General features: G+C 36.2%; 1 long non-coding RNA gene across 3 annotated transcripts in view; it reads left to right on the forward strand.

Annotated features, from left to right (window-relative positions):
• The window catches only part of LOC147369010 (uncharacterized), a 289,600-nt gene that overhangs the window by 75,815 nt on the left and 190,866 nt on the right, over window positions 1–22,919 (forward strand). The window lies entirely within an intron of this gene.

Here is a 22,919-nt window from a genome sequence, read left to right on the forward strand (position 1 = left end):
TTGTGCCCACTTGGGGGTTGGGTTATTTGGCTTTTTGATCTTGAGCTGCATGAGCAGTTCATAAATTTTGGAGATTAATCCCTTGTTGGTCACATCATTTGCAAATATTTTCTCCCATTCTGTGTGTTGTTTTTCTGTTCTGTTTATGGTTTCCTTTACTGGGCAAAGGCCTTTAAACCTAATTAGGTCCCATTCATTTTTTATTTTTGTTCTTATTTTCATTATTCTAGGAGGTGGATGCAAAAAGATACTGCTGTGATGTACATCAAAGAGTGTTCTGTCTATGTTTCCTTCTAGGAGTTTTATAGTATACAGTCTTAATTTAGGTCTTTAATCCATTTTCAGTTTATATTTGTGTATGGTATTAAAATTTTAATTTAATTCTTTTACATGTAGCTGTCCAATTTTCTCTGCACTACTTTTTGAAGGGACTCTTTTCTTCTTGTACATTATTGCCTCCTCGATCATAGATTAAGGTGACCATAGGTGCATGGGTTTATTTCTTGGTTTTCTATCCTATTATATTGATCTATATTTCTGTTTTTCTGTCAGTGCCATACTGTTTTGATGACTGTAGCTTTGTAGTATAGGCTGAAGTCAGGGAGACTGACTCCTCCATCTCCTTTTTTCTGCCACTAAGGGTTGCTTTGGCTGTTTGGGTTTGTGTGTGTGTGTGTTTCCATACTAACTTTGAACTTTTTGTTCTTGTTCTGCAAAAAATGCCATTGTTAACTTGATAGGCATTGCACTGAATCTGTATATTGCCTTGGGTAGTATAGTTATTTGACAATACTAATTCTTCTAATCCAAGAATATGGTATATCTTTCCATCTGTTTGTGTCATCTTCAATTTTGGTCATATCAATGTCTTACAGTTTTCAGAGTATAAGACTTTTGCCTCCTTAGATAGGTTTGCTCCTACTTTTTTTTTTTTTGATGTGATGGCAAATGAGGTTGTGTCCTCTCAATTATCAAAGAAATCAGATAATTTCTTTCTGAGCTTTCATTGTTAGTGTATAGGAATGCAAGATATTTCTGCGTATTAATTTTGTATTCTTCAACTTTACTAGATTCATTGATTAGCTTTAGTAGTTTTCTGGTGGCATCTTTAGGATTTCCTATCTATAGTATCATATCATCTGGAGACAGTGACAGTTTTACTTTTTTTTTTTTCCGATTTGGATTCCTTTTTCTTCTTTTTCTTCTGATTGCTGGCCTAGGACATCCAAAACCAAATTGAATAGAAGTGATGACAGTGATGACAGTTATTCTTGATCTTAGAGGGAATGCGTTCAGCTTTTCACTGTTGAGTATAGTATTAGCTGTAGGTTTGTAATATATGACCTTTATTATGTTGAATGATGCTCTTTCTCAGAGAAGGCAATGGCACCCCACTCCAGTACTCTTGCCTGGAAAATCCCATGGATGGAGGAGCCTGGTAGGCTGCAGTCCATGGGGTCGCTGAGAGTTGGACACAAATGAGCGACTTCACTTTCATGCATTGGAGAAGGAAATGGCAACCCACTCCAGTGTTCTTGCCTGGAGAATCCCAAGGACGGGGGAGCCTGGTGGGCTGCCGTCTATGGGATTGCACACAGTCAGACACAACTGAGGCGACTTAGCAGCAGGAGCATGCTCTCTCTATGCCCACTTCCTGCAGAGTTTTTGTTTTAAATAAGTGTTGGATTTTATCAAAAGCTTTTTCTGCATCTATTGAGATGATCAGATGGATTTTATCCTCGGTTTGTTAATGTGGTATATCATACCGATTGATCTGTCGATATCAAAAAAATTATTACATCCCTGGGATGAATCCAACTTGATCATGATGTATCATCCTTTTAATATATTGGATTAATTTTTAAGGGTTTTTGCATCTATGTTCATCAGTGATATCTGTAATTTGTGTGTGTGTGTGTGTGTGTGTGTGGTATCTTTGTCTGGTTTTGAAGGTGAAGGTGACCTTATAGAATAAGTTAGGGAGTGTTCCTTCCTCTAATTTTTGGGATAGTTTGATAAGGATACATTTTAACTCTTTTCTAAATGTTTGATAGTATTTGCCTGTGAAGCCATCTGGTCCTGGACTTTTGTGTTTTGGAAGATTTTTAGTCAGTTTCAGTTTTAGTGCTTGTGATTGGTCTGCTCATATTTTCTTTTTCTTCTTGGTTCAGAGTTGGAAGGTTGTATGTTTCTAAGAACTTTTCCATTTCTTCTAGGTTGTCTATTTTATTGGCATATAATTCTTTTTCGTAGACCCTTGTGATACTTTGTATTTCTGTGGTGTCTAACTTCTCCTTTCTCATTTCTAATTTTCTTGATTTGAGCCCTCTCCGTTTTTTTTCCTTGATGAGTGTGGCTAAAGGTTTATCAATTTTGTTTGTTTTTTCATAGGACCAGAGTTTAGTTTTATTGATCTTTTCTATTGTTTATTTCTGTTTCATTCTGTGATATGATTGTTTTCCAGTTTGTGAGTCACCCACCCAGTGGGTATAGGATTTGATTGTATCTTACCATCTCATTGTGGCTTCTACTTTGTCTTTGGAAGTTAACTACCTTTTGTGGTAGGTTCCTGTCCTTTTTTGAATGTTTTTTTCAGCAGTTAGTTGTGATTTTGGTGTTTTTATGAGAATAGGTGAGCTTAAGTCCTTCTGCCCCATGATCTTGTCTCCTCTTTCTCCCTCTTCTCTTTTTCTAGAAAATCCCCAAAATTTCCAGTCATGTGATATGGGTGGGATTAAATCCACACAATCACCTTACCAAAATAGAGGATCACATTCCCCTGATCCTCACAATCAGAGGTTGACAAAGGAAGTGGTTGGCTCAAGGAAGTTCAAGATTTTGTGTGGGGTTTGCAAGAAGAGAACATATTTCCGCCTTCCTATAAGAGACATGTAACTCTTGTCAAAGCTATCTAACCTAAAAGTACAAGGATGTTCATGTTTAGATAAAATATATATTGTGGAAAAGAATGGAGGGTCAGAATGAAATCAAGAGCTTATTAGTATTATTGGATCACTACATCTTTAATTTTTCAGTTACCTGAAGCACTAAATACCTTTTTTCCTAATACTTTCAACTGAAGGGAGTTTTCCTAATACAAAGTCAAATAGGGATTAAATTTCCTGCTTCCTCTAATGCCTTATGAGAATTGGTTTTTGAACATTGTATATATTTAAACAAATTGAAATAAAATCTCCTATTTATTAGTCTTTCCCTCTTCCTCTTGAATTAGAAATGAACCTTCATAATTGAACAGGATATATGGGAAACAGAAAATAATAGATAATTTTATGGCTAGAATAAAGTATCAGGTGGCATTTTCTATGTACATGGTGATGATTTAAATAAATAATGATGATTTTATGCATAGCAAAATACAAGGACAGTTTTATTCATTGACTAAGTTATACCAGTGTCATCAAATTTGGTTTGTGTGCCAAAATAGCCCAGGTTGGAGGCCATAATTGCTGATAGCAGTTCAAAAGTGATTTTACAATGTGCCAAACAACCAAATTCAACTTGAAATTTCAACTCAATTTATATATGTAAACATAGAAGTTATTTCTTCAAACTTTATAAACTGGTGCTGAGTAGATTTTTTTTCCACATGTAAAAAGAAATAATTTTGTATATATTCATTGACTATTGTCACCATATATGTTAACTATATGTGTGTGTGTATATATATATATATATATGTATGTATATACACACATGTACCTATACATGTCTATTTATATAATCTCTTTACACATATAAAATGTACACATGGTATATAATATTTTTCTATAAAAATATATTTACCTGAAAGTATGCTATTTTCTAGTCTCCTTATACAAGTCTAAAGAAATTGTTTTTATACAACTATTCTTCTTCTATAAATATACATAAATTTTGGAGAAAGCAATGGCACCCCACTCCAGTACTCTTGCCTGGAAAATCCCATGGAAGGAGGAGCCTGGAAGGCTGCAGTCCATGGGGTTGCTGAGGGTTGGACACGACTGAAGGACTTCACTTTCACTTTTTACTTTAATGCATTGGAGAAAGAAATGGCAACCCACTCCAGTGTTCTTGCCTGGAGAATCCCAGGGACAGAGGAGCCTGGTAGGAGGCCGTCTATGGGGTCGCACAGAGTTGGACACAACTGAAGCGACTTAGAAGCAGCAGCAGCAGCAGCATATATAAATTTGATTTTGAGAGAACATATTTGAACAGTATGGCACTGACTCACTAATACAGGAATATTATCAAAGTAAACTGTAAGGAAAATTGTGCAATAAACTTTTTGACAATTTTTTTTCTTTTAGAATCAAGTTAGACTAAAGTGTAATGTAGAAAAAAAGGTATGTGGCCTCAAGTTGTACTCAGTAATTCTATGCATACTTATAGATATGACAGAAATATTATAATAATAAAGATAATGTTTTTTATAGAAAACTTCAAATGGGTGTGAGGTTAGAGAAGTCATGGGAGTTTTTATTTTCAAAATGATTTCTAGAATACTGTTGTCATCTTAAATTTTTAATCAGTTTAATGAATAGCTACTGTAAAACTTATGAGGAAAAAATCTGCAAATGAGATGCATTTTTATTCTGAAGAATATTTTTACAAAGAGATAGCATTCTCATGCTATCAAAAGATTATGGGTCATTGTTTTTAGAAGAAAACCATTTCCTCCTCTCATACTTTTTAGTCATGTCCCAATGATCCTCTGGAGGAGGTGCCCGCTGAGAGCAAACTGGGTTCACAATTAATGTACTGACTCCTCCAGGAAACAGGGCTGTGGCGGCTGCTTAACTATTCTGCTGCCATATTCCACAATGACACTTTGGGTCCAAAGAAAGAGAATAAAACTGCTTGTCCCCAGGTATAAATAACAATTTGGGTGATGAAAAATGAATGAAAATAGCTCAAATCCACCTTTCCCGTAACTAATGAAATAATTGGTTCCAACAATAAAAGAATCCATTGACAAAGATAACAATTTCTAAGCCTCCTAGAAATTTGCAGTCTAATATAATATGTGTTTTCCTAATTTTGAAGTCTTCCCTTATGGCTCAGATGGTAAAGAATCTGCCTAAAATTCAGGAGACCCAGGTTCAATTCCTGGTTTGGGAAGATCCCCTAAAGAAGGGCAAGAAGGCCATCCACTCTAGAATTCTTGCCTGGAGAATTCCATGGACAGAGGAGCCTGGCAGGCTGCAGTCCATGGGATTGCAAAGAGCTGGACATGACTGAGCAACTAACACTTTCTCCCTATTTTTAAGAGAAAATTTGAAGGCTATTTTTTTTGAAAAAAATTCATTTATATGTGTTAGTTGCTCAATCATGTCTGATTATTTGTGACCCCATGGACTGCAGCCCACCAGGCTCCTCTTTTCATGGAATTCTCCAAGCAAGAATAATGGAGTGGGTTGCCATTTCCTTTTCTAGGGAAAAAAATTCATACATTATTTCAATTTTTACTTATATTTTTATAAAAAATACATGCAATTTAAAACATATATAAATTTAAAAAATATGCAATTTTATTATTTAAATTTTTATTTAAAAATACATGCAATTTAAAACAGTTGAAGATCCCCAGTGAAAACAGTGTCATTTCAGTTTTCTAATCTTGATTATCAGCAATGATCAGAGTTGTTGGCTTCTTGTGTATCCTATAAATATTCTACATCCTTCATGCATCTTAGTTCAGATATGTAAATATATTTGTTACATGATTTTGCAGTGGATTTCTAGAAAAAGGGTGTTTAAGTCAGGGTAGGCTAAGTTACATTATAGTAACCGATGTCAAAGTGTAAGAGACATAAAACACCAAAGTTTAATTTTCACTTATGTTACATGCTCATTTACAGTCAATTGAGGTCTCCATGCAGCCTGGAGTGATGAAGCAGCCAGTGTCGGGAACATTCATCTGTGGAGTTGATTTCTATTTCTAGTTTGTGGTCTGCAAATTTGCTTCAGTCAGTTTAGTTCAGTTGCCCAGTCATGTCTGACTCTTTGCTAACCCATGGACTGCAGCACGCCAGGCTTTCCTGTCCATCACCAACTCCTGGAGCTTGCTCAAACTCATGTCCATCCAGTCAGTGATGCCATCCAACCATCTCATCCTGTGCTTTCCCAGCATCAGGGTCTTTTCCAATGAGTCAGTTCTTCGCATCAGGTGGCAAAAGTGTTGGAGCTTCAGCTTCAGCATCAGTCCTTCCAGTGAATATTCAGCACTAATTTCCTTTAGGATTGACTGGTTGGATCTCCTTGCAGTCCGAGAGACTCTCAAGAGTCTTTTCCTACATTACAGTTCAAAAGCATCAATTCTTTGGCACTCAGCCTTCTTTATGGTCCACTTCTCACATCCATACATGACCACTGGAAAAACCATAGCTTTGACTAGATGGAACTTTGTCAGGAAGGTAATGTCTCTGCTTTTTAATATTCGGTCTAGGCTGGTCATAGCTTTTCTTCCAAGGAGCAAGTGGCTTTCAATTTCATGGCTGTAGTCACCATCTGCAGTGCTTTTGGAGCCCAAGAAAATAAAGTCTGTCACCGTTTCCATTGTTTCCTGATCTATTTGCCACGAAGTGATGGGACTGGATGCTATGATGTTCATGTTTTGAATAATGAGTTCTAAGTCAGCTTTTCACTGATATTTCTCCTGGCAGTCTTGATTCCAGCTTGTGCTTCATCCAGCCTGTCATTTCACATGATGTACTCTGCATGTAAGTTAAATAAGCAAGGTAACAATACATAGACTTGATGTACTCCTTTCCCAATTTGGAACCAGTCCATTGTCCCATGTCCAGTTCTAACTGTTGCTTCTTCTTTTTTTTTTTTAACTGTTGCTTCTTAACCTTGAGAGATTTCTCAGGAGGCATGTAAGGTGGTCTGGCATTCCCATCTCTTTAAAAATTTTCCAATTTGTTGTGACCCACATAGTCAAAGGGTTTGGCATAGTCAATAAATCAGAAGTAGATGTTTTTCTGGAACTCTCTTGCAAATTTCCCTACTTGCTCAAATTTATTTGTATCCAACAACCAAGACAATACCCATGGGACTGTTGTGGCCATTCAGACATGCACAGAATGGCAAAAAAATCAAGTTGCCTAACATACATGTTTTCAAGCTAAGATCAAACAAGGTGATGCAGTGCCCTCTTGTTCAAGTCTTATACTATAAACAATTGACTTTTAATGAAGTCTATTTAGTGCCATTTTTTTTTTTTTGCTTTGTTAGTGATTTTGCTTTTTAAGACGGCCACAAGTCTAGTGTTGAAGTGCTGTCTCATGTTCATAAGCATAAGAAGGCTGTGATGTGCTTTATGGAGAAAATAATGTTTGATAAATTTTATTCAGGCCTGAGTTATAGTCCATTGGCTGTGAATGCACTGTTACTGAATCAACAGTACAGTACATCCAGGAAAAGAAAAAGAAATTTACATATCTGTATGTGAGCCTGCTCCAGAAAGGGCTAAAGTAACACCTACAGTATTAAGATTCAAGCTATATAGTAACATCTGAAGCTAAAGGAAGGATGAAAAATAGTTAAATTTGTGGACTCATGAGAGGACAATCAATTTAAAAAAAAGAATATTGCATAGTATTGTTACAAGGCTGAAAAATAAGATAATTTACAGTCGTGTTATCCAGCAGTGAAAACACTCATTTTAGCTACTACTATTTTACTATAAAGAAAAACTGCATTTAAATTTTGTAAGAAATATATATTCCATAATATCTTTAGGCAGAAACATATATAAAACATGTATTATTAGTTGTATTGATCAGTTAATAGAAAGGAACCTAACCATGTATTTCTCCTAGGAGCTGTGATGTAGGATTTGTTACTTCACTATTCATAGAGATTTTTAAAAATTTATTTATTTATTTTAATTGGAGGCTAATCACTTTACAATATTGCAGTGGTTTTTCCCATACACTGACATGAATCAGCCATGGGTGTACATGTGTTCCCCATAGAGATTTTATAGAACAAAACTACTGTAAATTGTTGACTATAGCTTGCATTTGGTCTTAAAGACTAGAAGTGACATACATCCTTTCTGTTCATATATCATTGCCCAAAGCAAGTCACATGACTATTACTGGCTTCCAGGGGGTAAGGAAGGATAATTTTCCCCCAGGAAAGGAAAACTCGATATTGGTGAATGGCAATCCATCTACTAAAAGGGGTTTGAAATAGCCAAGTATCTTCTAACTTCCAAGCCACTTGTATTCCTAACAGCATCTGAGAGTGCTGTTTCCCTACACACTCACATACTGATATAGGGAATTGAAAAAGTAGGTCAAATAGTGCATCTCTTTCTCCACACCCTGTGTAACTTCTGTAAATATGTTTCTGACCAAGGAGAATATTATCGTTTCTTTGAGAGTTTCTGATAAATTGTTGCCTTCATTGTCTTTTTTTTTTTTCTTATAAGACTACTCCTACTTCCGTCATGAATGGAGGAATACTGGGAAAATATTCTTTTTCTGGCTAGCAAAATAAGATTACCTATGTTTATATATTTTACCTAGATGAATATCCTTTTAAAAAATTCTGAACAGATTTAGAATCTTAGATTTATTTTGGTATGTAACAGTGTATATGAGTCGTTGGAAAATTGTGGAAGAAATAGATCCTGCCCCTGGTGTCTGTTTAATATTTTAAGATCCTATAATCATTTAAGAAATTCTTATTCAGAGTGATAATCTGTCCCAACATCAGCCTTTGTTCTCAGGAATTCACAATTCATCTTGTCAGCTTGTTCTATCAATTACTGAATGAAATATATCAATCTCTCTTTGCAGTTTTTGTGTTTGTCTTCTGTAGCTTTTTTTTTTTTTTCAATTTTTCTTTGTATGTTTTGAGACCATGTTATTCTGTGGGAAGATTTTTTTTTAATTTAATTTTATTTAACTTTACAATATTGTATTGGTTTTGCCATATATCAAAATGAATCTGCCACAGGTATACATGCCACAGGTATACATCCTGAACCCTCCTCCCTCCTCCCTCCCCATACCATCCCTCTGGGTCGTCCCAGTGCACCAGTCCCAAGCATCCAGTATCTTGCATCGAACCTGGACTGGCGACTCGTTTCATATATGATATTATACATATTTCAATGCCATTCTCCCAAATCATCCAACCCTCTCCCTCTCCCACATAGTCCAAAAGACTGTTCTGTATCATTTTGGTGAGCTGAGTCTTTTTACTTCATTTTATCCTCTTAAAGTCCTTTTGTTTGTAATTAATAATTTTGATTAATATTTACATGATATACCTGATTTCCTTTTTTCAGTTTCAGTTTTTCTCTAATTTTGTGCTGTTAATATATCAAATGCATTTTAATACAGTTTGAAAATCTTTGTATTTTTATTGGAATGCTATGCTATGCTATGCTAAGTCACTTCAGTCGTGTCCGACTCTGTGCGACCCCATAGACGGCAGCCTACCATGCTCCCCCGTCCCTGGGATTCTCCAGGCAAGAACACTGGAGTGGGTTGCCATTTCCTTCTCCAATGCATGAAAGTGAAAAGAGAAAGTGAAGTCGCTCAGTCGTGTCCGACTCTTAGCGACCCCATGGACTGCAGCCTACTAGGCTCCTCCATCCATGGGATTTTCCAGGCAAGAGTACTGGAGTGGGGTGCCATTGCCTTCTCCATTTTATTGGAATACCGACTACATTTATTGCAATTACTAATATATTTGAAATTCTGCTACCAAACTATGATCTTCCTTGACTTTCCCAAACTCTTGTTCAGCCAGATAGGCATAGCTTCTTAGCTGTAAATTCCTGAGGTGTGCTTCATACACCAGTCTTCTGCATCAACTAAATTATGGAAGCTATGTAGAATGTCCTTGAGAAGCCTCTTCCTTTGATTTAATGTAGAAGGAAGCCTTCTCCCCTCATTGCCATGGGGTAATACTAGCTCACTGGCATGACTTTCCAAGGCAATTCTCTCTGTGAAGATTAAGCTTTAAATTAAAAAAAAAAATTAATGCATTCTACATGATATAATGTATATGAAAAGTGGAAAGCACAGCAAATGTAGATTCTCTTAACAGCAGATGGTGGCATACATGTTGGGATATGATCTTTTTTTTTTTTTTTTAATTTTTCAGCACTTTATTTTTTTTTTTATTTGATAAATTTAACGCCTTTTATTGCCATACCTCATTTTACTGTGCTTTGCTTTAGTGAGCTTTATAGATACATGTTTGTTCCTTGAAATGAACCCAACCCACCTCTCTTTAATTTCTATTCATAGATACTAATTATGAAGACAGACCTGTAAAACTTTGCAATTAGTTTTAAAGAAAAAGTTATTTATGACACTTGTTAATGCATTAATGCAGACTTTATTCAGGAGGACTGCCACCATAGGTATAAGGCGTATTGAAATGAGATTTTGCAGTAGAGAAGAGAGATGGAGCTCAATTCCTAATAAGATGAGGACTTATTGGGGAATATGGCAAAAGATTAGTTTGGAGGATCAGTGGATGAAAAATTACTCAGAGGAAACATTAAAATAGGCCTGATGGGAAAAAATAAATAAATAAAATAAAAAAAAAATTAGGTGAGGTGGCTAATGTTGTAGAACCTCAAATGTTTCTCATGTTCTGGCATTGATGAACCACATCTCACTCTAGGATATATGAGTACTTGGCATATAGTCTATAGTTGTCAGCCTTGGAGGCCTTCTCTGAAGGCAAGGTAGAAAGATTATCATTTTAAACTCCTATTGCACTAGTTCTTTGAGAATACTTTGGCATCTCTTTTATATGATTGCATATAATTTTTAATATAGATTTTTTATATGCTTGCAATTTAAGCTTAAGGATTGCAATAGTTTTTTAAAATTATTATATCATTTGCCTTGATTGGGTTGCAATCATTGTTTTTGAAATTGCAGCTATAACATATCTTTTGTAAAAAGTGTATAAGAACAGAACACATGTTATTCAATTGAAATTATAAACCTAGAATTTAAGGCCATTCTAAAGATTATGTTAATAGAATAAGCTTTAGATTGGTAGAAGTTCAGCTGAAATTCATAATTGAAAGACTGTTGATAATAAGACTCACTCTTGAGTCCTACAATTGCAAAGATATTTTCCTTAAAAATTATCTACTTCTTGCCAAAGGCCAAATAAGTTCGTCTAGTGAGAATTTCTGATTTGTGATTGCTGTCCCATCTCTTTTGAATCAGAATAAGAGTACATTTTCACACAATATTCAAACCACTAGACTGCATACTTATGTTTTAATCAGCTTGTACACATGTGTTCTTTCTATTTCACATTCTATCTCTCTCTGTTGCTTATATAAATACATATATATTTGAAATAGAAGAAAAACTGCTTGTAATATTTAGAGAATTCTCTCGCCTTTAGTATGGTTTTGACTAATTTGTAGAAGGTCGTAGGATTATTATTAACCACTTAATATTTAAATTTATAGGTAGAGATAAAGTCAGTGATTAGCAAAGTTAAAGGATGTGTCTCTCTTGATTTTGTAATGGAAGCAAAGAATTACACAAGTTTATCTGGGGTAATGCTAGTGGACCAATGCAATGGACATAAACTTGGGCAAACTAGGGACAGGGAGGCCTGGTGTGCTGCAGTCCATGGGGTTGCAAAGAGTTGGATATGACTGGGCGACTGAACAACAGCGCTGCTGCTGCTGCTGCTGCTAAGTCGCTTCAGTCGTGTCTGACTCTGTGCGACCCCATGGACAGCAGCCCACCAGGCTCCACTATCCCTGGGATTCTCCAGGCAAGAGTACTGGAGGGGGTTGCCGTTGCTTTCTCTGGAACAACAATGCTAGTGTATCACAATAAACATGAAATTTGAATTTGCTTTTTTGTGTAAGTCCTACTGGCATCTACAAAATTCTTGTGTGCTTCCCTGGCATTCAGTAAGTGTTAGTTGAATTGGAGTTGGACAGCAGAATGGTTCTGAGGCTATCATGGGCATATCTGAATGAGCTTGGTAGCCAACCAGCATCGGCTGACTTCCTTTCAACTTCTGCTCTCCATAGCAGATCAGTTTTGCAAGCAGATTTTCTAACACATGTAAGCGAAAGTAGTTTTGCTTTGTCTGCCAAACGTACACTGATCCTATATATTTCCTCCATTTCTAGCAATCCCTGTCATTTTTAATGGCTTCTCATAGCCCAGGGGAATGTGGAAACAAAATGTTTTTCTATTTGAAAACTATTAGGTGGGCAGGTGGAAGGTAAATTGTGAGCTAAATATTGGGATTTATGGATTTTTCTCCCTCCAGTACAGCAATTTGGCTGGAGAGCAAGAAAAGCTACTTCTCAAATTCATGCCAAGGCACTCAAAAGATGTGACAGGAAGAAAAGAGAGATAGCCGTTCTGACACCAAATTTGAGGTGAATAACATTTTTATTTTTCTCTCTACTACATGAATAAATGGAGAAAGTTTGAGGACTTTGAAGTATTTTTTTAAGGTCACATGGAAAGATGTTCTTTTCTCAAGTTTTCTAACTTTATCTTGAATGATACGAGACTATATATCTCCAAAGTTGCCAGAGAAAATGGCAGTAAGCCCTCTTTTTAGATGCATATTTAAAAGAAATATCTTAGATTGTAATTAGCATTCAGAAAGGACCATGTAATTTTTAATTTATAAAGGATTTGTAAGATCACCAACTTTCCTAATTCTCTATTCAATTGATGAGGAAATTGCTGTTCCAAATAGCTGGATGATTTCTTCAAGGTCACACAACTAATTTGCTAGGTATTCTGGTTCCTAGTGCTTTGCCTTTTTTATTGTTATCTGCCACTTTGGGGGTTGGATATTTTCCTTCTGACAAGACTCTTCTAATTCTTAGTAATGAACATCTGAGTCTCTTGACACAACAGAAAGAGCTTAAGATACGTGCCCAATCTAGCCTTGTATCTGAATGTCAACTCCTGCATTTACTGACTGTGATCTCTTAGCCAACTGATTTTCTTATGAAGCTCAAACTCAGATTGCTGCTGCTGCTGCTGCTAAGTTGCTTCAGTCATGTCTGACTCTGTGCGACCCCATAGATGGCAGCCCACCAGGCTCCCCCGTCCCTGGGATTCTCCAGGCAAGAACACTGGAGTGGGCTGCCATTTCCTTCGCCAATGCATAAAAGTGAAAAGTGAAAGTGAAGTTGCTCAGTCATGTCCGACTCTTAGCGACCCCATGGACTGCAGCCCACCAGGCTCCTCCATCCATGGGATTTTCCAGGCAAGAGTATTGGAGTGGGGTGCCATTGCCTTCTTCGCAAACTCAGATTACCAACATGTAAAATGAGAATAATGGTACCTGAGTTGGATGGCTGTTATTATATTAGACGATGTATATATAATACCCACAAAATAGTAAGCTTACACAAAAGCATGTATTTTCATCAGTACCTGTTTGTATTTTTTATATTTTTGTGTTATACTTCAAGCAAACTGTATTACAAGCAACAGGATTGAGAGATGTGTAGGGCAGAAAGGTGGCCATGAAAATAATCTAACTTCAGAGGAAAGTTTTATTGGTTTTGTTCAGTTAACTATATCAGAAAGTCATTGTGAATTCTGATGAAGCAACTTTGTTTATGCAGTGTAAGGTGGGAGTGACAGACTGACAGAACAGAAGCAGATCCAAGAGAAACTCAAAGACAGTCCTTTGTCACATACTGTTATAATCCAGGCAAGGAGTCTGTCTATTCACAATGGGTCCCCAGAAATGTAGCTGCAAGGTTTAGAGTTCTATGCACAGCTCTAGTCTCAGCAGGGAATAATACTAGGAAGGAAACTGAGACAGAAATTAAATTTCTCCAAAATATTCCAATTTGTAATGAGGGAAATAGGAAGTATTAAAGTACAAAGAGCACACAAGTCCTCAGTGCTTATTCTTAGAACAATGGATACTGAGCCTGTTGGCAATAATATCAGTTAATCTGGGGGCACTGAAAATCCTGATCTAAACATAAATGAACAAGAATCTGCCTATGAACTAGGAAAGGACTGAGTCTGCCGGCAGCTTCACTATCAAGTCAGCCTGTGAGGGTCTGGGGAAGGCAGGGGCTCCTGGGAGGAGGCAGAGACTGAGACAGAAGCATATTCGTTCCTGCGGCTTTTGCTGTGGTGAAAAGTGACAGAGAATCAGGTAGCACTGATTGTCTCTGTTTGTTTTTGTTTTTTGACTCTTTACCCATTCCCACATAGGAGCAGCCTCTTTTAGCTCACGGGTGACAGAAGACTCCTGGTAACTCAGTTCCAAAGCTGCAGAGGCTCTGCGGTTGCTCTTTGTGTTACGTTAGTTTGTGTGTATGTGAGTGTGTGTGTGTGTGTGTGTGTGTGTGTGTGCTGTGCTGTTCCTAGTTGCTCAGTCATGTCCAACTCTTTGCAACCCCATGGACTGTAGCCTTCCAGGATCCTCTGTCCATGGGAGAATTCCCATGGCAAGAATACTGGAGGGGGTTGCCATGCCCTCTTCCAGGAGAAGTCCCCAATCCAAAGATTGAACCCAGGCTTCCACATTGCAGGCAGATTCTTTACCATCTAAGCCACCAGAGAAACCTAAGAATACTGGAATGGGTAGCCTATCCCTGCTCCAGGGGATCTTCCCCATCCAGGAATCGAACTGGGACCTCTTGCTTTGCATGTGGATTCTTTACCAGCTGAGCTGCCGGGGAAGCTCGTGTGTGTGTATAAATACATATAAAATATGTATAAATATGTATGTGTTGTTGGTCTAGAAGTTGTGTCTGACTTTTTTGGACCCCATGGACCATATCTTACCAGGGTCCTCTGTCCATGTAATTTCCCAGGTAAGAATACAGGAGTAGGTTGCCATTTCTTTCTCAAGGGGATCTTCCCAATTCGGGGATCGAACCCACATTGTCTCCATTGGCTGGTGGGTTCTTTACCACTGAGTCACCAGGGAAGCCCCTCAAACATGACTATAATACAATAAGTACTCTAATTTTTGTAATAAGCTATAAAGACTTAAATATATTTCTGTTATCCTGTGTTTAAAAAGTTATCTTTGGTTATAACTTAAAAAGAAAAAGGTTCAAGAATAAGAAAGCTTGCACTCAAGGGAAGTGCATAGATTTAGGTGATTAATGGCAATGAAATGTTCAACTTTTGAGACAGAATTGAATCCTTCCCCTTTCAAGCACAGGTATTTACAAACCTCATGCATCATTAATATTAGACAATGCACCATGAGTCATGTGAAAACAACAGAATTACAGACACTTTGTCAGAATTCTTGCAACTATCAAAATAATTCAGGCAGCAAAAGAATATTTTCTGAATAAACAATAATGGGTAGCTGCAGTTAAAAAAAAGCCATTGGAAGTTAACTAAAATGATACCTAATTTACCAAGAAAAACAAAACTTGTGTTTTGAAATCTTGAAGCTGAAGTCAAAGATATTGAAGCAGATGGGACTGTCTTGTTTTTAACCATTAGATTTGGTCTAAGTCTTTTTGTACTTATTATACATTGTACTTATTATGTATTGTTATCTGTGCTTAGTAAATATTCGTGGAAAGAAAAAAAAATGGTAGAAAGGAGAGGAAGAAGGATTGGGGAAATAAAACAACCTCCATAGCAATATAGATGAAAGAACACATTTTAATACTGAGTAAGCAGAAAGTGAAGAGGAACTAAAAAGCCTCTTGATGAAAGTGAAAGTGGAGACTGAAAAAGTTGGCTTAAAGCTCAACATTCAGAAAACGAAGATCATGGCATCTGGTCCCATCACTTCATGGGAAATAGATGGGGAAACAGTGGAAACAGTGTCAGACTTTATTTTTCTGGGCTCCAAAATCACTGCAGATGGTGACTGCAGCCATGAAATTAAAAGACGCTTACTCCTTGGAAGGAAAGTTATGACCAACCTAGATAGCATATTCAAAAGCAGAGACATTACTTTGCCAACAAAGGTCCGTCTAGTCAAGGCTATGGTTTTTCCTGTGGTCATGTATAGATGTGAGAGTTGGACTGTGAAGAAGGCTGAGTGCCGAAGAATTGATGGTTTTGAACTGTGGTGTTGGAGAAGACTCTTGAGAGAGTCCCTTGGACTGCAAGGAGATTCAACCAGTCCATTCTGAAGGAGATCAGCCCTGAGATTTCTTTGGAAGGAATGATGCTAAAGCTGAAACTCTAGTACTTTGGCCACCTCATGTGAAGAGTTGACTCATTGGAAAAAAGTCTGATGCTGGGAGGGATTGGGGGCAGGAGGAGAAGGGGACGACAGAGGATGAGATGACTGGATGGCATCACTGACTCGATGGACGTGAGTCTGAGTGAACTCCGGCAGTTGGTGATGGACAGGGAGGCCTGGTGTGCTGCGATTCATGGGGTTGCAAAGAGTCGGACATGACTGAGCGACTGAAGTGAAGTTTGCATGAAGTTAATTATAAAATCTGGACAGAATTTCATACTAATTTATACAGTAATACAGAAAATTTAAGGCTTCTCTTATCTCCTTGAGGGACAAGAAGATTTGATTTGTGATTGTCTCCTATATATTTTATGAGAAGGGACTCCTGTTTGGCAATAGTCTGCATTTGATTTTGTTGATTTCCTGTTGAGGCAGATTCTCTCTTCCCATAGACAAGCAGTAGGAGCTGTGGCATTAAAAAAAAAAAAAAAAAAGAAATCTTAGCAACTGTTTTTTTAGTGGAAGAAAACAATTCTCTCCCCAGTGGTTTTTCACTCCCTACCCACTGTTCTTGCTCCCTCTCTTCCATCCTTGAGTCTTTTTTTTTTTTAAGGGGTCTCAATTTTAATCTCACATGCAGAATGGTAAAGAAAGAAATGACAGGAATCTGACAAAGGGATATTCAGTGTGTTTCTTGTACACATACTTTAGTGATCACCCTGATAATGGAGAATGTGACAGTAAAGAATCTGCCTGCAATGGGGGAGCCCTGGGTTCGATCCCTGGGTTGGGAAGATCCCCTGGAGGAGGGCATGGCAACCCACTCCAATATTGTTGCCTGGAGAATCCCCACGGACAGATGAGCCTGATGGGCTACAGTCCTTGGGGTCACAAAGAGTCAGACACGACTGAGCGACTAAGCACAGCACAGTAGCCTGTTTAGGTTATTCAGTGGTTTGTGAATAAAAGTAGGGAAGGAATATCTTTTCTTTACATGACAGATATGAGGAGGATAATGTGTTCAGATTTCTAGCACCATCTCAGATTTAATGGTAACAATTGTGGTCATTATTTTTTAATTTACTAAGAAAAAATTCGCTCAGAAATCTTTGTCCCAAAAGACAAACAACACAACTTACATGGTACAATTTGAGCATCAAATTCTCCTTTGCAATAATTTTTTCTGGGTGATTGTAGAGATTCAAGGAATTGTTTCCATAAATACTCCAATTATGACTTGTGGAAAAAAGTTTGTCTCTTATCAAACCAACAGATAGAAATCTGTTTTTGTGCTACATTTGCTCCAGAGGAGTTGATTACATTTGAAAAACTATATAAAATTCAGGATAATTACTTTAACTTACCAGTTCTGATGCCTTGTTTCATAACATTTACCTTTGTCACTAATAAATTCATTTCTGTTGCAAGTGAAATATTGTTGTAGAGTATAAGATTCTGCTTCCAGAAACTCTATTTCCTTTGCCACTGAGAACAAGAAATTCTATTTTTTTTAAATCTGTCATAACTTCCTGGTCTTTAAAATATTTACATTTGGTAAACTGTCAATGTAATTCAGCAAGGTAGGGACACTGTAGGTTTTTTTGTTTTTTGTTTTTTAACATTCCTTCAAATAATTTTAAAACTAGGCCACTTTTGGAAGGAACATAAATCCCCAAACTTAAGTGCATGTGAGGTTTCTCAGTCAGTCCCCTCTGGCTGCTAATCCTTTACTTGATTCTTTAGTCAGGTGCTAAAAAGCATTACTGTACAGTTTCCTTAAAATAAACTTCTGCGATCTGCATATGATAGTCAAGTTGGGTTGAACCAGTGCCTTTTAAACTCAATATCCTTGTTTATCTTGCATGTTAGCAAGCTCTGATTACATATTTCCAACAAAATTATTAGAAAGCTGTTTTGCCAGAGACCTATAGAGAAAAAGGTCAGATTTAGTGCAGTCAGCAGTAAGAAACTTTATTCACTAAGTTGGAAGAAAATAAGAAATTTGGGGTCTACTTGTGTTTTCTTAAATTGCTACTGCCTGCTTTTGAAATGAGAGAAAAATGAAGCATGTCTGTAAAATGCTCATTTTCAGGAATTTGTTTCAGAAAACAGATAACCTTGTCTCAGAGATGAGAGCACCCCTTTTCTCTAGCTGATTAAGGCAATTGAGCTTTTATGTGAGAGCCCCCTGATTGGCCAGAATTGCTTCATGTTATACCAGAACTTTGGTTATTGGTTCTTACACGAAAACAGATAAATTAATAAATGAACAAAAGTATATGTTTATAGTCTATGAAGATTAATAAATGTCCCACAAATTTAAAAAAGTCTTGTGTCAAATATGGGCTTCCCTTATGGCTCAGCTGGTAAAGAATCCACCTGCAACATGGGAGACCTGGGTTTGATCCCTCTGTTGGGAAGATACCCTGGAGAAGGGAAAGTTTACCCACTCTAGTATTCTTGGGCTTCCCTTTTGGCTCAGATGGTAAAGAATCCTCCTGCAATACGGGAGACCTGGGTTCGATCCCTGGGTTGGGGAGATCCCCTGGAGAAGGGAAAGGCTACCCACTCCAGTATTCTGGCCTGGAGAATTCCATGGACTGGATAGTCCTTGGGGTTGCAAAGAGTTGGACACGACTGAGCGACTTCCACTTTCATTTTTCACTTGTGTCAATTATAAATATATATAGTCTGGAAAATTATAATCTATCTGGTCATGTTTGTTTAATTTGGGGGATTTATCAAGTAACCATTTTGCTCTCAGACAACTGACAGCAATAAAACTAAACGGATAAAACAAAAAGAAATAGATTTCTGAGTCCTATAAAAATTCCTTACTTAATATTTTCCTTTCATCCTATTTAAACCTCTGTCAACATGCTACACATCTAAATTTTGTTACTATTTATACACACACACTTTTGACTCCCACAAAAATATGATATATTTAAAGCAGAGTCTGAGTCATAATGCACATATGCATTTAAAATAATGTATATGTTGATGTATGTGTTATGACATATAATATACATACATATATGTTGATATTAATTCTTACTATTCTGTAGCCACCATGAACTTAAATAATGTTCTGATGAATAGAAGTACTGGCTAACTAAGAGAAACTTAAACTGAACTGTATTAATGGAAAAACATGTAGGCACACTAAACTTCTGATTGTTTGTGCCTTATTTGCCCTTGGACAAAACGAAAAATAACCCCAAAGGGGTTTTGATTTATCTGGTAAAAGTGGATGACATAAAGAAAACCTTTGTTACCTAAGAATAATTCTGTCACCAACAGAATCCATTAAAAATGTAAATGAAAATTTCATGGTGACTAATGAAGACTATTTAATTTGGATTATACTTTGAAAAATAAAAGAAGCATGTCTATTATGTATAAACCAAAGTTTCACCCACCCTAATTCTAATGATGAACTTTGAATGTAATTTTTCTGACAAGTTGGCAACACACTACTAATTTCTGTATTTCACCTTTGATTTTGCTATGTGACCTTAGGGAATACAATTTATGCAAAAAAAAAAAAATCTGAGTTTTATTAATACTCATAAAGACCACTAGCGATTCTTAGATCCTTAAATCACTATTTGAAAACACTTCTTTCACCATTCTTGCTGATTTCCTTTTTCAGTATAGCTTGGTTAGATCGTCCTTATATAAAGAGCTTTTATATGATTCAAGTTCATTCTCCAACACTACTTTTATGTAATCTTTGACAAGCTTTGCTTGTTTACTTTGGAATTACTTTGCCTTTTTATTTCAGCTTTGGTGTTAATGTTCGAATACTCAACTGTTCATGTGAGAATTCCTGACAAAGGACCTGATAAAATGGGATAAGGTACTAGCAATAAGCCACAGAGGGATATTTGCGTGGACATTAAATATTTACAGATATTCAGCTAATTGGTTATAGATATGCAAGTTTTGCAACTGAAGAGACTTGTATAATGAACATCACATAAAATGCGCAATCTCACAAATTTTATTAATCCTTCAGGACATTAAAATTACATTCTAAAGTGATGGTAACAACTGTTATAAATTTCACCAACAGTGATCAGGCAAGGTTTATTTGACCTGCTTTTATTGCTTTTCATCTGTAATTATAGTTTTAATTAGTTTTTAAAGGACATAGCTCCCATTATTTCCCTAGATTTTCTTTAGCTCTTCTTAAGTTTTGAATTACAATTATGTTAGCAACCAAAGTATGTATTTCAGAATGCAGAAGAGCTAGTAATAATTATGTGAGATTTGAAAAAATGTGTACAATGTGGACTCTTTTCTTCCATTCACAAAATTATCTTTATTTTATGAAACATCTTATATTGCAACATTAATTACCTATGATATGAAAATTTCAACAAAAATAGTTGATCAACTTTCAAAAAACTAGTCAGCAATAAAGGGAAATTGTTTTACTTTAATATAAAAATAACAATACTCAGAAACAATTTGAATACTAGGTATCTTTTAAAAGTCACTAATGTGATATATAGGCTTGAGAACTAATGGTTTTATCTTTCCTAAAACTAGTTCCATCCTAATGTAATTTTTGAAAAAAAGGTGACTTCTTCTCCCAAGTGATTTCTTAATACTTTCTCTTAAAAAAGTTTATTTTAGCATAGTTTGGTTAAAAGTTATGTTAAAAGTAATGAGAAATTCATCATTTTTACAAAGTTCATATGTGATACCTAAAATGCAGTTAAATATGATTTAATTGTGAATTTTAGTTTCATGTTAAACAAGAAACAGATGCATACAGAGAGGCTTAGTCATCTGCCCTTTGCCTACCAAAGTGCTGGGCTCATTTAGTTGTCAGATATTGCTTGAAATTTTTGGTTTTATTTTATCTAACTTTGTTAAGAAAATTGGCCTTTGAACAATACAAGTTTGAATTGCATGAGTCCAATTATGTTCAGTTTTTAAAATAGTAAATACAACATGAAAACACAGTCCATGGTTGGGTGAATTTGCAGATGGAGAGGAACTGTGAGTATGGAGGGCTTACTGTAAATTATGGGTGGATTTTCAACTATGTGGCTTCCCTGGTGGCTCAGACGGTAAAGCGTCTGCCTACAATGCGGGAGACCCGGGTTCAATCCCTGGATCGGGAAGATCCTCTGGAGAAGGAAATGGCAACCCACTCCAGTACTCTTGCCTGGAAAATCCCATGCATGGAGGAGCCTGGTAGGCAACGGTCTGTGGGGTCGCAAAAAGTGAGACACGACTGAGCAACTTCACTTCACTTCAACTATGTGCCCCAACTGCCATGTTATTCAAGGATCAACTTTTTATCTTTGATCCATATCTGTACTCCATTAATAATAACAGCAATTAGCAGGAGATGAAATTAGATATCAGATTTGTTGATGCAGGACAAGATAGATGCCAAATCAAAACTAATGGTCTTTGAGTTTCTTTATTATTTGTTCTTAAAATGTTTAAATAGAAGTGAGGCTTCCAATTATTTTCCTCAAATTTAGTTTCTCTCTGTAGCTAGCTCCTGTTTAAAATGCTATAGAATAGAAATAAGATTGCTTATAAAGAAAGACAATATAGAGATATTCTATGTCAACTTTAGTAATGGCAACAATAAAAATCTGACCTTGAATACAATCTGATCTTGGTTGTTTCAGTTTCTTTAAAATTATGTTTTCAACTTTCCTGTGTTTGGATGTAAGGGAACCCCAGGTGGCAGTTTCTCATATGCCCTTTCCCTTCTGTAATTGCCAAAGTAAATTCTGCATTTTTGTGTTTAAAAATATAGATTATTAGACTTTTTCCATGGTGAAAGTGTGATGGATATAAATCTAATTTGAGGTAAAATATGTTATTTAGATAAATGAAAAACACATGTAAATATTATCAGGTATTCAATTTAAAATATACTCATTAAATTTTTATTGATAGTGGAACATAGGCAGTTTAATTAATTTTTATTGAAGTATAGTTGATTTACAATGTTAGTTTCTGGCATTAAGCAAACTTATGGTTACCAAAAAGAAAAGGGATAAAGAGAGAAATTAGTAGTTTGGGATTAGTAGATATAAACTACTACATATAAAATAGATAAACAAGAAAGTCCTACTGAATAGCACAGGGAACTATATGCAATATCCTGTAATAAACCACAATAAAAAACCCTAAGTTTGCTTTTTATGTCTGTGAGTCTGTTTTCTGGTTAATAAATAATTTCATTTGTGTCATATTTTAGATTTCACATATAGGTGACATCATATGGTATTTGTCTTTCTTTTTCTCACTTCACTCGGTATCACAGTCTCTGGTTGAATCCATGTTGCTGCAGATGCATATATACTGCATCTTCTTTATTCATTCCTGTGTCAATGGACATATCCTGGCTATTGTAAATAGCACTGCTGTGAACATTAGGTGCGTGTTTCTATTCAAATCATAATTTCTTCAGATATATGCACAGAAGTTTCCAAGGAGCCTCCATACTGTTTTCCATAGTGGCTGCACCAATTTACATTCCAATCAATAGTGTAGGAAGAATCTCTTTGCTCCACACCCTCTCCAGCATTTATTATTAGTAGACTTTTTATTGATGGCCATTCTGACTGTTATGAGGTGGTGCCTAGTTATACTGGGTTGTCCCAAAACTTTGTTTGGGTTTTTCCATAACATCTTAAAGAAAAATCCAAAAGAACTTTTTTGCCAACCCAGTAGTTTTGCATTGCATCTAATACTTATTGAACATTTTT

This window comes from Bos grunniens, chromosome 7 (assembly GCF_055505025.1).
Source record: "Bos grunniens cultivar Pamir isolate PY7600 chromosome 7, Bosgru_T2T1.0, whole genome shotgun sequence".
In the NCBI taxonomy this organism is placed as follows: domain Eukaryota; kingdom Metazoa; phylum Chordata; class Mammalia; order Artiodactyla; family Bovidae; genus Bos; species Bos grunniens.